Source organism: Bufo gargarizans, chromosome 11 (genome assembly GCF_014858855.1).
Source record: "Bufo gargarizans isolate SCDJY-AF-19 chromosome 11, ASM1485885v1, whole genome shotgun sequence".
Lineage (NCBI taxonomy): Eukaryota > Metazoa > Chordata > Amphibia > Anura > Bufonidae > Bufo > Bufo gargarizans.
Genome location: NC_058090.1, coordinates 25,904,871 through 25,914,898, shown reverse-complemented (window position 1 = coordinate 25,914,898; position 10,028 = coordinate 25,904,871). Strand labels below are relative to the sequence as shown.

The window sequence follows — 10,028 nt, the reverse complement described above, 5'->3', positions numbered from 1 at the left end:
CTCTGCTGCGGAGGATAAGTTCATCCGAGTCACCAGCCTCATAAATCGCAGGTTAACAGCAGCTCAGATTAGAGACCAGGTCAATGCCACACAGAGTTCTAGCAGCAGACACATCTCTAGAACAACTGTTAAGAGGAGACTGTGTGAATCAGGCCTTCATGGTAGAATATCTGCTAGGAAACCACTGCTAAGGACAGGCAACAAGCAGAAGAGACTTGTTTGGGCTAAAGAACACAAGGAATGGACATTAGACCAGTGGAAATCTATGCTTTGGTCTGATGAGTCCAAATTTGAGATCTTTGGTTCCAACCACCGTGTCTTTGTGCGACGCAGAAAAGGTGAACGGATGGACTCTACGTGCCTGGTTCCCACCGTGAAGCATGGAGGAGGAGGTGTGATGGTGTGGGGGTGCTTTGCTGGTGACACTGTTGGGGATTTATTCAAAATTGAAGGCATACTGAACCAGCATGGCTACCACAGCATCTTGCAGCGGCATGCTATTCCATCCGGTTTGCGTTTAGTTGGACCATCATTTATTTTTCAACAGGACAATGACCCCAAACACACCTCCAGGCTGTGTAAGGGCTATTTGACCATGAAGGAGAGTGATGGGGTGCTGCGCCAGATGACCTGGCCGCCACAGTCACCGGACCTGAACCCAATAGAGATGGTTTGGGGTGAGCTGGACCGCAGAGTGAAGGCAAAAGGGCCAACAAGTGCTAAGCATCTCTGGGAACTCCTTCAAGACTGTTGGAAGACCATTTCAGGTGACTACCTATTGAAGCTCATCAAGAGAATGCCAAGAGTGTGCAAAGCAGTAATCAAAGCAAAAGGTGGCTACTTTGAAGAACCTAGAATATGACATATTTTCAGTCCTTTCACACTTTTTTGTTATGTATATAATTCCACATGTGTTCATTCATAGTTTTGATGCCTTCAGTGTTAATCTACAATTTTCATAGTCATGAAAATAAAGAAAACTCTTTGAATGAGAAGGTGTGTCCAAACTTTTGGTCTGTACTGTATATATATATATATATATATATATATATATATATATATATATATATAAATATATATATATAAATATATATATATATATATATATATATATACACACACATACACATACATACATACACACACACACTAAGAGCAGATACTGAGGATTACACCCAGTATACAGGACAGAGAAGTGGTACTGTGCAGTGTATATATACAGGATAAGAGCAGATACTGAGAATTACACCCAGTATACAGGACAGAGAAGTGGTACTGTGCAGTGTCCATATATACAGGAGAAGAGCAGATACTGAGAATTACACCCAGTATACAGGACAGAGAAGTGGTACTGTGCAGTGTCCATATATACAGAATAAGAGCAGATACTGAGGATTACACCCAGTATACAGGACAGAGAAGTGGTACTGTGCAGTGTCTATATATACAGAATAAGAGCAGATACTGAGGATTACACCCAGTATACAGGACAGAGAAGTGGTACTGTGCAGTGTATATATATACAGAATAAGAGCAGATACTGAGGATTACACCCAGTATACAGGACAGGAGAAGCGGTACTGTGCAGTGTCTATATATACAGAATAAGAGCAGATACTGAGGATTACACCCAGTATACAGGACAGAGAAGTGGTACTGTGCAGTGTATATATATACAGAATAAGAGCAGATACTGAGGATTACACCCAGTATACAGGACAGAGAAGTGGTACTGTGCAGTGTATATATATACAGAATAAGAGCAGATACTGAGGATTACACCCAGTATACAGGACAGGAGAAGCGGTACTGTGCAGTGTCTATATATACAGAATAAGAGCAGATACTGAGGATTACACCCAGTATACAGGACAGAGAAGCGGTACTGTGCAGTGTCCATATATACAGAATAAGAGCAGATACTGAGGATTACACCCAGTATACAGGACAGAGAAGTGGTACTGTGCAGTGTCTATATATACAGAATAAGAGCAGATACTGAGGATTACACCCAGTATACAGGACAGAGAAGTGGTACTGTGCAGTGTATATATATACAGAATAAGAGCAGATACTGAGGATTACACCCAGTATACAGGACAGGAGAAGTGGTACTGTGCAGTGTCCATATATACAGGATAAGAGCAGATACTGAGGATTACACCCAGTATACAGGACAGAGAAGTGGTACTGTGCAGTGTATATATACAGAATAAGAGCAGATACTGAGGATTACACCCAGTATACAGGACAGAGAAGTGGTACTGTGCAGTGTATATATACAGAATAAGAGCAGATACTGAGGATTACACCCAGTATACAGGAGAAGCGGTACTGTGCAGTGTCTATATATACAGAATAAGAGCAGATACTGAGGATTACACCCAGTATACAGGACAGAGAAGTGGTACTGTGCAGTGTCCATATATACAGAATAAGAGCAGATACTGAGGATTACACCCAGTATACAGGACAGAGAAGTGGTACTGTGCAGTGTCCATATATACAGAATAAGAGCAGATACTGAGGATTACACCCAGTATACAGGACAGAGAAGTGGTACTGTGCAGTGTCCATATATACAGAATAAGAGCAGATACTGAGGATTACACCCAGTATACAGGACAGAGAAGTGGTACTGTGCAGTGTCCATATATACAGAATAAGAGCAGATACTGAGGATTACACCCAGTATACAGGACAGAGAAGTGGTACTGTGCAGTGTCCATATATACAGGATAAGAGCAGATACTGAGGATTACACCCAGTATACAGGACAGAGAAGTGGTACTGTGCAGTGTCCATATATACAGAATAAGAGCAGATACTGAGGATTACACCCAGTATACAGGACAGAGAAGTGGTACTGTGCAGTGTCCATATATACAGAATAAGAGCAGATACTGAGGATTACACCCAGTATACAGGACAGAGAAGTGGTACTGTGCAGTGTCTATATATACAGAATAAGAGCAGATACTAAGGATTACACCCAGTATACAGGACAGAGAAGTGGTACTGTGCAGTGTCCATATATACAGAATAAGAGCAGATACTGAGGATTACACCCAGTATACAGGACAGAGAAGTGGTACTGTGCAGTGTCCATACATACAGAATAAGAGCAGATACTGAGGATTATACCCAGTATACAGGACAGAGAAGTGGTACTGTGCAGTGTCCCTATATACAGAATAAGAGCAGACACATGGATTAAGTGTCCATGGCACAGAACGCAGTAAGGGCGCTTTCACCTGCGCAGTTATGGCTCTTGAAGAATTTGCTGCCAGGAAAGCCATACAGTACCACCATTACAGATCACAGTTGCATGCTCACCCAGCATTCCCAGAACCCTGGATGGTAAATCACACTACCATAACGGTCACCCAGCTTTGCCACCTAAAATGGCAACTTTCTCCTGTGGAAGGGAAGATGATGATTCAAGGACTTGAAATTCCAGGTGAGAATTTGGACGGTGCCATAAAGTTCCCCAAATTTAGTATGATTACATGTGGATTTGTAGGAGAGGGGTAAGAAGTGCTCCCCGAGCAGCGAGGGGTTACAACAAGGACATCATTACATCAGCACTCAAATTTCAACACAGGACAAGACACATTCCTTCCACATAATATAATCCTGGAGTCGGCTGCGCTCCCGAACTCCACGTTAACCCCCCGAGGAGGCTGCACAGTCCAGACGCCTCTCCTCTACGTGAGGCACCAGTCTCCGGCCTGTGCTGACTGCAATTATACAGACTGTTGGCTATTCTTAAAGGGCCACTCCACCTAAACTAGTTTTAATAATGCAGGTAAGAGGCGGCGAAAGATGAGGTTTAAGGCCTGCTGAGCCCCCCCCCCCCCTCCTCTGCTCTGAGATCAGAGGAAATTCTGAGTGGAGTGGGAGACTTGAGTCATGTGGTTTCCTGACGACTCAAAGGAGGAAACGACGATTATTACAATGTATCCCTAGTAACTTTTCAGAACAGCAGAGAGGAGGCACACCCACAAAAAAACGTAAACGGATGGAGGCACCCAGATTATAACCGCATGCCATATAGAATATAGATCATATTAGCCTATACCGCCTATGACCACTGGGGGGCAGAATGATCCTCAATGGAGGCATTGTCATTAGGACAGCAGGACGCTTTAGGAAGTAAAGGCCCTTTTTATTCTCTTACTGTTCTTTTTCAGGAACACCAGGCCACCTGGGGGCGCTCTTCTACAACAGTATTCCTGATGACTGAGGTCATCAAAGAGATCACATTTCCTTTTGGCCCTCGGGCCCCTTAGTGTTTCCCAGGTCTCCGATGACTCTGAACAGCAAAGCAGCAGCAGCCCGAGGCCGTCTTCACTGTTCCCGTGTAAAAATCGGAGAACAACGCTTATCCTTAGCAAAGATAGGCGTAACTAGAGGATGATTATATAAAAAAAATACAAAAAAAATAAATGCAACGCTCAAGGGGAAAACATGTCCTTAGTTATTTCCATGGTTGCCTTGACAACCATGACACCCAAAAAAATAAAAAAAATAAAAAAAAATTCCACCGTAACAAATTCATTCAGGGTTGCGAGTCGCTCGGGGAAAAGCAGCCTTGTCGCATAGTGAGCTCCTGCGCTCGCCTCTCAATTATCACTAAGAGAAGATACAGCCCTCCCCGCTGCGCGCGCGAAGCCTGGACAGTGCGCTCTTCTCGCCTTTGATTCGTTCCCTCCTCGTAAAGAACGCAAACTTTGATGTCAACAAATGGTGTTTGCCGAGTTTAAGCGAGCGCCTTTCATCTCTGCAGGCTGCGATGATTACAGGATCTCTCCGGGCGCAGTGTTTGCTTACAAGTCAAAAGTACAAAACAGAAAAAAAAAAAAGGGGGAAAAAAAAAAAAAGAACAAAACATAAACGCTCACCCCACCCTGCCCAAGCGCAATTCATAAGATCATTAGTAAGCCGATGACAAAAGCAGATCCATAGAAGAGGACGCAACGCAGGAAAAAAATATATACACCTTTAAATATAAATATTTTGGAAACTGGGAAAGAAGGGAAAAAATTTAATTTGCATCATCTGCGGTTACTGAAACTTTTCTTGCAAGAGTCGGAATTTCTGCTGGGAGAACTGGAATTTGTAGGATAAGAGGAAAAATAGATTCAGACTCCAGCGTCATGAGAGTCATCGCGGCTAATAATGACTTTTCCTTCGGCCTCGTGAATATTTGTGACTTGTAAGTTTCCATTCTGGAGAATGACCAGTGAGAAAAAAGAAAAAAAAAAAAAAAAAGCTTCTTCCTGCCGGCACCCTGTTTCTATGGTAACCACTAACATTTTTTATATATCTCTGCACATCCTATAAACTGCAGAGACAGACAGCACATGTCTACTAATGAGAGGGAACCAGGGCTCAGCAAGCTAATGAGATCACTAGAGATCAGCGGTGACATCACTGAGAATGCAGCCTATCCATTCACTAGAGATCAGCGGTGACATCACTGAGAATGCAGCCTATCCATTCACTAGAGATCAGCGGTGACATCACTGAGAATGCAGCCTATCCATTCACTAGAGATCAGCGGTGACATCACTGAGAATGCAGCCTATCCATTCACTAGAGATCAGCGGTGACATCACTGAGAATGCAGCCTATCCATTCACTAGAGATCAGCGGTGACATCACTGAGAACGCCGCCTATCATTCCCTTTGGCTGACTCTAGTAGCTATATCCAGCAGTTGTCGCCGGCAGGGCTCGGCGTTGTGCACACTGTCTGCCCGAAATGACTAAGCTGGGTGTAGTGTAACAACCTGCAGAACGAGTTCATCACCACGGCAACAAACGACTCAACTGCCATGGACACAATATCAACAGAACACAGTCCAACGGATAAGCCGGCCCTGCCCCATTCCTGGAACCGTCTGTTATCCTGCTCGGCTGAAAATGAAAGTGAAGCAGAAAGATGGCGATGAGCAAAAGTTGAGTGTGCAGCGATGGGGGTTATTCTCCTGGGAGGTTCAACAAATAACAAAAATACTAAAGAACTTTTGATAACCAAAATGATACAGTTGCTACATTGTATATTCTAACTGCAGAGACGCTGTATAGTCACCCAATGTCAGGGTGACCTAGGATTCTGCAATGGCCTGGTCTATCCACAATGGTCGCTACTCAGCTTTCCTGCAGGCATGCTTCCTTCTGAGAGTCACCCAGCTTTCCTAGCGACAGATACGTGACCTGCTGGTGATTGTTCATAGTTCTGGAGGCTGCGGAGGAATCTTGGGGGGAGGGGAGAGGTACAACCTGAGCAGTTTGGCAGATTTCAGCCTGCGTGCATAGTGAACAGATGCATTTTACAAGCACGGCGGCATTGATTTTTCTGGCCTCACTTTGAAAGGAACCAACGCGTTTCAGCCTTGTTGCATTAAGAGCGATTCCAGCCGGGTCAATGATCACACAGACAATAGGTAGAGTCGCCTCACACAACACAAAAGGTGAATGGTGGAAGGAAGACATCCCCTCGCAATCTGCTCAGCCGGCCTGGGATGATGGTTTAAGAAGAGTGCGGCCTCCACTCCTACCCCTCGCCAGCGGTACGACGATGATCTCTTGTGACAAGAGGGATTTGTAATAGTGGCTCGGTGAATGGCGTACAGTCATCTATTGTGCAGGGGAAGAAGGGAAGGGGGGCACTCTTATTGTCCGAGGCTAACGAATAACCCTTCTACATTCATGACCTCCTTTTCTCTCTGCTAATGGAAAGCGAATTACGGACGCGTCAGCGCAACATCGGCCATTAACCAGAGGCTTTATAAAGTGCTATATATACACACATGTACATTATGTTCTCTCATTGCCGCCAGGGTGTCTCTAGGCCAAGAAGATGGAACCAAAGAGACCCCAAAACGCATTGTGCAGCTTGTTCGAGGAGCCCCCCGTAGATCGTTTGGATGAACTTTACTGCAGAGTATAATGCAGCTTGGAATATATCCGTCAATTACAACTGAAACCCGTACAAATCCCATGAGGAGCGGATCAGGACCTTAAAGGGATCTTCCAGAATTAGGACCCTTTTGAAAGGGCATCTGTCAGCAGTTTTGTCCGTATGACACTGGCTGACCTGTTACATGTGCACTTGGCAGCTGAAGGCATCTGTGTTGGTCCCATGTTTATATGTGCCCGCATTGCTGAGAAAAACAAAGTTTTAATATATGCAAATGAGCCTGTAGGAGCAACAAGGGCGTTACCATTACACCCAGAGGCTCTGCTCTCTCTGCAACTGACGCGCCCTCTCCATTTTGATTAACAGGGCCAGGTATGATGACATTTTCCCTCGCAATGCCCTTTCTAAGAGCAGAGGGCGTGGCAGATGTAGAGAGACGAGCGTCTAGGTGTAATGGTAACACCCCCGTTGCTCCTAGAGCTCATTTGCATATATTAAAACATTTTTCTCAGCAATGCGGGCACATATGAACATGGAACCAACACAGATGCCTCCAGCTGCCAAGTGCACATGCAACAGGTCAGCCAGTTTCATAGGTACAAAACTGCTGACAGATGCCCTTTAGGCAGTTCCGCAGTGTGGAAAGACTCATACTTACCAGCTCCCCGCTGGCATTCTGGCTCTGTTTGCCAATTTTTTGGTCGGAGGCGCTTGTGCTACTATAACTAATGACTGGTTTCAGCGGTGGTGTGTCTCACTGCCTGATGATGTGCAGCTGGAGGGACACATCACCACTGAAGCCAATCATTGGCTGCAGCGGTGACCCTCACCACATCTGTAATTTGAAGAATCCCCAGTCGCATGGAAAAAGTGGATGACAACCTCTACGGGATCTGCAATGGAAGCCATATTAGTTGTCAGCTAGTTTTTCCCTAGATGCAGATCTAAATGAGTAATTATTTTTGACAGAAGAGTATATAAGACTAATATTTTTTGGGTGCCATTAATTTAATTGGGGAGATCCATTGTGCCAGGGTTGCACTCAGTAACAGGATAAGGCCGTTAAAGCTGCAGGAACAGTCACTGCTGATGCACTTAAAATTGTATTAGTGATCGCGTATCAGAGGCCTCCGCGGGGACCTGTCTCATTCCCAGCGCTCGCCCACTTAACGTGCGGTGTGATCGATAGAGCACCAGGCAGAGGGAGAGCGCTGTGCGTATCATCTGCAGCCGCTGTCAGGAGGAATACGACAAGATAAACCCTGACGAGCCATCATACCCACTATAAATAGACGCCTTCCCAAGGTCAGAGTCGGAGAAGTCATTGGATAAATAGCAGCAGAGTCAGATGTACTGACGGCGAGGAAACAATCAGCGAGATCACAAACCCCTCACTTATACAACCAATCCCAACTACAGCACAATCCCTCTAATCTGGAATCCAGGATGAAATGATAACGCTGGATAAAGGACGGTTCAGTGTTAAAATATAGTGCAGAAAGTCCTGACAACTGATGTCAACCATACAGGAGAAGAGTTCAAGGGGTTGTCTCCCTTCAGCAAACAGCATTTATTATGTAGGGGAAGTTAATACAAGGCACTTACTAATGTATTGTTATTATCTATATTGCTTCCTTTGCTGGCTGGATTCATTTTCCCGTCACATTGTTCACTGCTTGTTTCCATGGTTACGATCAACCAGCAATCCATCAGCGGTGGTCATGCTTGCACTTTATAGGAAAGAACACTGGCCTTTCTTGTGGTCGGGTCCGTGGGAGTGGGCTTAGGCCACTGCTTTTTCCTATAGTGTGCAAGCACGGCCACCGCTGCTGGATAACAGGGTTGCATAACCATGGAAACGAGCAGTGTATAAATGTGGCAGAAAAATTAATCCAGCCAGCAAAGGAAGCTATAAGGATTATAACAATACATTAGTAAGTGCCTTGTGTTACCTTTCGCTACATAATAAATGCTATTTGCTAAAGTGAGAGAACCCCTTTAAAAGGGAACCTGTCACCAGGATTTTGCGCATAGAGCTGGGGACATGGGCTGCTAGATGGCCACTAGCACATCCGCAATACCCAGGTCCCATAGCTCTCTGCGCTTTTATTGAGTTAAAAAACAGTTTTGAGTGATATGCAAATTACCTGATATGTGTCCTGTATCCGGAGATGAGTCCAGCGGAAAGGAGCCCAGCACCGCCCCGCGTCCTCCGAATCTCCTCCTTGCTGGCTGACGTCACTGAGCTGGAGCGCCGAAATCTCGCGATGCGCGAGCTAGCGCATGCGCAGTTCGTTCCCTGTGCTGATGCCAGCACAGGGAATTAACATGATGCAGACACTTCGCATGCGCTAGCTCGCGCATCGCGAGATTTTGGCACTCCAGCTCAGTGACGTCAGCCAGCAAGGAGGAGATTCGGAGGACGCGGGGCGGTGCTGGGCTCCTTTCCGCTTGACTCATCTCCGGCCATCTAGCAGCCCATGTCCCCAGCTCTATGCGCAAAATCATGGTGACAGGTTTCCTTTAATAAGCTGGAGCCACCAACATACTTATAAATTATCTACTACCAATATTGAGTTGCATCCTGTATTACACTTCAGAGCTGCACTCACTATTCTGCTGGTGGAGTCACTGTGTACATACATTACTTATCCTGTACTGATCCTGAGTTACATCCTGTATTATACTCCAGAGCTGCACTCACTATTCTGCTGGTGGAGTCACTGTGTACATACATTACTTATCCTGTACTGATCCTGAGTTACATCCTGTATTATACCCCCAGAGCTGCACTCACTATTCTGCTGGTGGAGTCCCTGTGTACATACATCACTTATCCTGTACTGATCCTGAGTTACATCCTGTATTATACTCCAGAGCTGCACTCACTATTCTGCTGGTGGAGTCACTGTGTACATACATCACTTATCCTGTACAGATCCTGAGTTTTACAGCAAGACACGGAGGCTTCGTATTGCTATCTCCTTCTTTACTTCCACCAATAGCAGCAAAGGAAAAATTAACATAATCAAAACAACTAAGGACCCTCCCCTAACAGATCCTATAATAAGCAGTGTCCTCTTCATAACTTCCTCTTTCTTT

The 10,028-nt window shown here is 45.2% G+C and overlaps 1 protein-coding gene across 4 annotated transcripts in view; it reads right to left on the bottom strand.

Moving 5' to 3' along the window:
• Positions 1-10,028, bottom strand: part of FOXN3 (forkhead box N3) — a 141,465-nt gene that overhangs the window by 19,426 nt on the left and 112,011 nt on the right. The gene's annotated exons all lie outside the window — the stretch shown is intronic.